The sequence below is a fragment of the Sorex fumeus genome, unplaced genomic scaffold, assembly GCF_029834395.1.
Source record: "Sorex fumeus unplaced genomic scaffold, SorFum_2.1 ptg000002l, whole genome shotgun sequence".
Taxonomy (NCBI): Eukaryota; Metazoa; Chordata; class Mammalia; order Eulipotyphla; family Soricidae; genus Sorex; species Sorex fumeus.
This window is the reverse complement of record NW_026606059.1, coordinates 75,109,041-75,116,739: the sequence shown is the minus strand read 5'-3', so window position 1 is coordinate 75,116,739 and position 7,699 is coordinate 75,109,041. Positions and strand designations below refer to the sequence as shown.

Sequence of the window (7,699 nt, the reverse complement as noted above, 5' to 3'; positions counted from 1 at the left end):
CCATTTACAAAAAAAAATAAGTTTTGTATTAAACTTATACTAATTAAAAATATATTCTTTAAACACATGGTCAACAGAGTATAAGGAGGAGAAGGAAAGAAATAGAATAAAGAGGAAGGGAAGGGGAGATAAGTGACAAGTAGGGGTCAGGGGGCCCAGATACATCGGTGGAGTTAGGGACATACAGTGCTAAAGATCCAAATGACAGAGTCAAAAGCCCTGAAATCATGAAACTCACATTTTAATAACCATATTTAAAAGGTGCCTGTCGAGATGGTTGGCTAGGACCGTGGTGAGGGGAATAGGAGAGTGAACCTTGGAGCACTGGTAGAGGACATTGACACTGGTGGTGGGATTGCTGATGGAACAAGCCCAACTAGGAATAACTTTGCATGGTTTGATAAAATAAAAGTTTAAAAAGTAAACAAAATAAATAAATATGCTGTCAAATTTCTTTAAAAAAAGATTTTTGTCACTTTATTTTTTCTCTTAATTTTTACCAGCAGAGGAAAGAAAGAAGTAAAATATTAAGGGGACATCGTCATGCACTTCATTTGATATTCAAAGGACCTTGCAATAAGTTGGGTCAAATAAACAAATCAAATATTTTCTATTTTGATTATATGTGAGATGGGTCCAGAAAGAGCAAAGATAAACATACTAACTTTAATTGAACCTGGAAAACTAATAAGAGATGTACTTACCTAACAGGGGAGATATCATGGTCACGATGTTGCTTTGCCCAGGGTGTTGCATTTCAGATGTGCTGACCCCCTGTGATTTCCCCAAATGTGTGAAACTCGATTGCATAATTTGTGGTAGTGGGGGTTGTGGTCATGCTCTCCTCTGTAAGGAAAACAAAAAAGAAAGAAGGAAAACTTAATAAGACATTGATTTTTAGGTAGCATATACATTTGTAATTTTTTTCTTTTATTTTAGGCACCATGGTTTAGATACCTACTGATGCAGTTTCATACATGAGACATTCGAACACCACAACAGCCACTAGAATGTTCTCTTCCATCCATCACTGTCCTGGTATACACACACTCCACCCACACCACCATCCCCCTCTCCCATATTAAGCTGTCTGCTCCAGTTCTAGTTTCTGTGGCCTGTTGACATTAGTAATCCCCAACTATGATTATTTTTTTAAATATCCTGGCCCTCTCCTGACTAACTCCACTCTGCGTGATACTTTCCAGATCCATCCCCATAGAATAAAATTGTATGATTTAATATTTTCAAGTCAAATAGTATGTCATTCTGTTTACAGAACCACAGTGTCTTTATCCAGTCTTCTGTTCTTGAACACTGAGTTGTTTCTGGATTTTGACCATCATGAGTAGTAGTGCACTGAACGTAAGGTGTTTGTAAGCATCTAATCTCTCTTGAGACCATTCACTAAATCTTAGGTAAACCATTCCTAGGTAAAGCACATTTCTTTTCTGAATACAGTATTTAGACCCTGGGGTAGAGGGCTGGAAGAGAAATTGCTGGATCTATGGAAGCTCAACCCCTGCTTTTTTGAGAAGCAATCTTATTGTTTTTATTCAGAATACTTTTAATGATTTAATAATGGGGAAGTTGGGTCTCCCCATCCTAATTTGAAAGTCCTCAGTGTGTAAGTGGAGTTTAAAAATAAAGAGTAGCTAAAAATATTACATGAGAAAATAGTAAAAAAAATCCTATGCAGTCTATGTCTGATTGCTTTAGTAGGAATAGAAAAATTGATCTGAATCTCAATATAAAAAAATGATTTGTTTAGGACTAAAGAGTTAGTGAATGTTTCAAGAGGGATTGTCTGCTTACAAACAACTTGCTTAAAAATAGTCTGTGGTTTATTTAAACTAATAAGATGGCACATAAAATAGAGGAGGAGGAGTAAAAGGGTAAATTTAGAAAATTTATTGGACAAATAAATAAATAGCTTTATGGATGGATAAATGGGTGAGAAAATATTAAATTATATTTCTGGAGTCTAGACACCTTCATGACTAATCCTATTTGTCAAAACTTCATTTCTTCTTTCTTGGCCACTTCACCTATGAAAACCTCTGGATAACTGACGGAGATGGTTCCTTTTCCTACCTCTGCTTATTTCTATGCTTGATGCTTCTGGGATGCAAGGTTCTGAAAGATACAGCAAAATAGATATTCTATTCAAACACATCTCGTTCATTTCTTATCACAATTTATATTCTGAATACCTGCCATGCAAAGCATGACTGTGTAATGAGAAGGTCCCCTTTATCCGTCTTAACATTTTTTCTTTCTTCCGGTCTCTGTTCTCTTCCTTCTCACTCAGTAGAATAAAAAAAAGTATGCCTAAGAGGAAACTTACCAGGTTCTGCCAAAAATGCATTTTTCCTGTGCTTATGCACAGTGTGCTGCTCTGGTAAAAAAAAATGTAATAGTCATTTCATAATCCCTTCAATCACATCATGTTCATAAATAAAATGCTTTAGACTACAATTTTGAGTAGCTGTAGGATATCTGGTTCAGAGTTTGGGGGAAAAGGGATGCCAGTAAGTTTCTCCTTTTTCCAGTGTTTTTATTTCAGTAGTTTTGTCCCCTTGTCTTTGGTAACTAATATGTTCCAAAGAAGGCTTATTGGAGGTCTAAACAAATGAATTCCACATCTTGTCCTTTTTGATGGCATAAGTGCTCAGATATGCATCTGTCACATAACTGTGATGGTCAAAAATGTCTGACTCTCCTGCCTCATGAATATGGATTTTAATTGGTCTGAACCAATGAGATGATGGTCATCCTGTTTCTCTGCCCATGATTGCTTTAAGAAAAGGCATCAAGAATAAGACTAATCAATCAAGAATAAGACTAGAGAGGGAGGTTGTAAATGTACTGACGTCTGAAAAAGAATGATTTCTCTTACAAAAGAAAACAAAGAAGAAATAGCTATAGCTTCCTGCCTCTGCATATTGTTTGATGAAGATACGGTTGTTTATTATGATGTCTCTGTCTTAAAACCAGAAGCACTGAAAGAGGGAGAATAAACATGAGCTTTTTAGGGCAAGTATTAGAGGATATACACAATGTGCTTCAGACCTTCTTGTAATAGGACATTAGAAATGGACTTAATTTTCATGACCTTGAGTTAATATTTTAGTTTCTTTCCTCCTTAAATCTCTTCCACTAGTACAGAGCCCTGTTGAGTATAGTGGAGTGAGAAACAAAACTTACCAGGCAAACACTGATTTCTAGCTGCCTAGAGTAGAAAGAGGAGGTAAGAACCTGGGCAGGGGTAGGAAAACCGACCTTTGAGGGGACTTTCTTCAGGAAGAGGAAATTTGATGAAAGCAAATGAAGTTAGTGGAATTTCAAGTGGTACAATTCAATTTAGTGTCACATGGGGGGAGGAAGAGGGAAGCAGATTTTTAAAAAATCATATATGGAAGCAAGTCCATGGCTTCTATGGCTTCTCAGGAACACCGAAAAGTTTTGGAATGAGAGTAGTATATTTCCCATTTTAAGTAAACAGTTTCAAAGACATAAGTTTCCACTTCTGACCTCATCCTTTTTCATAGAAATGTTAGCTACTTCCCAACCTCAGTCCCAATCTACTGCCACTCAGAGTCACAGGCTAAGCTCCTGCCAGTGCTTCTTTCTCTTCTTTCTCCCGAGTTTTCCCTTGATCCTTTTTTTGTTTTGCATCCAATAAGGGCATTTTGTTCATAGCAGAGGCAAATTCCTCATCCTGGATTTTCCTAAGCCCATTGCATTCTCTTATTGCCCTTACTATTCAGCATGAAACCCAAGAACTGATATGTCAAAGTCCAAATTCTCACAGGGTGCAGAAAGTATCTCTGTGAACACTCACACCTCATATGTTACTATTTATTGTTTTTTTTAAATTCACAGCTCCATGCTGGGAGACTCTACAGGACAGTTGACCTGCTTTTAACAGATGAATTTCAAGGGGATCGAAGGGAGAAAGCCATATAATAGGCATGGTTACAGATAACATATATAGGGCTGGAGCAACAGCACAGCAGTAGGGCGTTTGCCTTGCGCACAGCCAGTCCGGCCAAGCTGGGTTTTATTCCTCTGCCCCTCTCGGAGAGCCCAGTAAGCTACCGAGAGTATCTCGCCTGCAGGGCAAAGCCTGGCAAGCTACCCGTGGCGTATTCGATATGCAAAACACAGTAACAAGTCTCACGATGGAGATGTTACTGGACCCACTTGAGCAAATTGATGAACAGTGGGAGGACCATGATAGATGATAAATAATCATAACCACTAACCATTATCTGGATATGTGTTCTTACCACCAAAAGCATAGTCATTTATATTTTTGAGATAATTAGAATCTGTATGACACAAAAGAAATGTTAAATTTTTCTAATAATGTTATTGGGGAAATTTTTAAAGAAAGTTTAACTTTTAGATATATTTACTAAAATATATGCCATTCCAATTATATGATTGGGCATTTTCTTTAATATAATGTGGAAAGTGTAGAGAGGCCAATTGCTCAGTATTGTATATGGTGAATACATCATATTCCTCTTTCCATTCTGATTAATTTATATATTATAAAAATGGCTAGATGTTGAGAAAGATAAATAGATAAGCCAAAATAAGTATGTGAAAGAAAAGAGAGGGAGCACATGCATACGAGAGAGAGAATTTTTTCTTTTTTTTTTTTATTAGTGAAACTCCATGTGGTACAGTTGTTGACCTTACAAATTTTTGCGCTTGGGTTTCAGTTATACAATTATTGAGTACCCATCCCTCCACTGGTGCCCATTCCCACCTCCAATGCCCCCAGCATCCCTCCCACCCCCCCCACCCCCCATCCCACCCCACCCCTATGGCAGGATATTCCCTTTTGCTCTCTCCTTTTGGGTGCTGTGGTTTGCAAAAGAGGCATTGAGTGGCTATCATGTTCGGTCTAAGAGAGGAGAGAGAATTTTACAGGGAAAGACAATAGAAGAACCAGAAATGTACCACAGGTAGATAACTTGGCAAAGACTATTTGCCTAGAACTTGGAAAACTAATCCTAAGGACTCTGTGAGCCTTATCTGGCATCATGCACCCCTATGGTTTACATATATATATGTATAGTTACATATATATATATATATATATATATATATGTATATATATAGTTACTTAGAACCTAGAACCTAAATTTCAGTTCTACTCCATGGCACTTGCAATAGAAATCTGCTCTACATTCTACTACCTACTTCATATATCCATAACAGCAAATACTAATGAGCCCTGGATTCTTGTGGGTGGCAAATAAGATAAGCACACCGACTGCCAGAGGTCTTCTGTGTTACAGCTCTTTAATTTAACTCTTTTATTTAAAAGCAGTTCCTGTAGGTAACTCTCTGTGACCTACAGCAGCTGAAGAAACAAGAAACTGAGCTCAAACTGACACCTTCTCACCACTCAGCTTTCTGTTCACCCTTCTCTATCCTCTAGATTTTCCTACTTCCATATCCACCACTCCTGACCTTCTTTTCTTTTTATCCAGCACTCAACTATATAATGACCTCTTTTATATACTTTATGTATAAGTCCCCCTTTGTTGTTTCTGAAGTCTGATTGGTCATTCCTTATGAGGTCGTGTAACTGGACCACCAATTGACTTGCACATGAAAATGAGGACATAAGGTGATGCGGGATGACCAATAGGATCACACATGTCCTTTCAAGGGTTTGTAAGATAGCACTGTAGCACTGTCCTCCCATTGTTCATCGATTTGCTCAAGGGGGCCCCGTCATGTCTCCATTGTGAGACTTGTTGTTACTGTGTTTGGCATATTGAATACATCATGGATAGCTTGCCAGGCTTTGCCGTGCGGGCAAGATACTCTTGGTTTAGAGCTTGCCAGGCTCTCCAAGAGGGATGGAGGAATTGAAATAAGGTTGGCCAGGTCAGCCCTGTGCAAGGCAAACACCCTTCCCACTTCAGTCCTTGTAAGATAATCTTGTAGCTTTTTATACAAATAAATTTTGTAGGATAACCAATTAGATTTCATATGAAAATTACAATATATAAAATTTCCTCTGTATCATGCCTGTAAGGGGAAAAAACCTTTATTATTGCTTTTGTTGATTCTTCTGTTTGGAACAGGACCTTGAAACAAGCCTGAGTCATAGATAGACTGTGGCAATTTTCTTTCTTTGCATTAAACTGTAGTTTGGGTAACATGGAAATAGTAGTGTCAAATTTTATGGTTTTGATGTACAAAGTTACTGCACCTTCACCACCATCAAAGTGACTCAACCGCTATCCTTCTGTCACTTTAGTTGGCCTCAGCCTTCACCTTGTCACTTGCCACTACTTGACAATTTTAGTTTTGCAATCAAAGGCCAGGGCTTTGTCATTGCTCAGTATTGCCCATTCCCTTGTTATGTTTCTCTTTATACCATAGATGAGTGAGAACATCTGGTATTTGTTCTTCTTCCTCTGACTTATGTAACCTAGAGTTATCTTCCAGTTCCATACAATTTACCGCACACTGCAAGATGTTATCTTTCCATCTTTAGCTATGTAACATCTCATTGTGTATATATACCACCACATTTTTATTCATCTGTCATTAGACATTTGGTTATTTCCCTACTCTGGCTATTGAACCAAGTGTTGTAGTACACATAGGTGTGCATATACCTTTGTGAATGAATTTTCTTGCACTTGGGGAAGGAAGAAGCCAAGAAGTGAACTTGCTGGGTCATACAAATCTGGAAATATTATTTTTCCATTAATGTTGTCATTTTTATATAAAAGAAGTTATCCTAAAATATCTTTTGTGGGGGCTAGAGCGATAGCACAGCAGGTAAGGTGTTTGCCTTGCGTGCGGCCAACATGAGTTTGATTCCCAGCATCCCATATGGTCCCCCGAGCACTGCCAGGAGTAATTCCTGAGTGTAAAAGCCAGGAGTAACCCCTGAGCATTCCTGGGTGTGACCCAAAAAGAAAAAAACTTTCATCTTCCATAATATAGGTCTTCAGATTTTCATCTTTCCTACATTTAGCATAGCCTATACTTGAAAAGACGAGCAAAGGCTAAAATACATTTGAACATCTCATTTGAAGATGTCTCAAAATATATAAAATTATTTTTCATTAGGGTCGGCCACGTTGGCCGCGTGCAAGGCAAATGCCCTACCGCTGTGCTATCGCTCCAGCCCTGCTCACTATTATTCCAAATCCGGATGGCAGCATTTTTTTCTTGCTATCATGCACAAAGTTTTATTAATATTGAATATTTTCTGTTCTAGGAGGTAGGAATATAGCAATGAGCCAATATACAGCAGAATTCACACCCTTATTGAGAGGTAAGAAAATGTAACATTCAAGAACACCAAAACAAGAAGATTTATTGTTGTTTAATTAACTTTGTCTTTTTTTTAGGCAAAGTCAGTAATTATATTCTAAAATCTTATTCTAGTATTTAATTCGCTTTTGTATAATCTATGCCATTTTGTTTTGTTTTTAATATAGTCACATAAAGATACAAAGTTATTTATAATTGGGTTTTAGGCATAAATTCTTTCAACACTGATTCCTTCAGGAGAGTCCTCTTCCTTCTACCAATACCCCCACCATTTGTCTTCTACCCACCAGTCTGCTTTTATGAGAGATGCTATATATGCATATATACATACACACATGTATATATGTATACATACATATATATACACACACACACACATATT

The 7,699-nt window shown here is 37.6% G+C and overlaps 1 pseudogene; it reads left to right on the top strand.

Annotated features, from left to right (window-relative positions):
- Positions 1-696: 696 nt before the first annotated feature.
- Positions 697-849, top strand: LOC130023420 (uncharacterized; annotated as a pseudogene).
- The last annotated feature ends 6,850 nt before the right edge of the window (positions 850-7,699 follow it).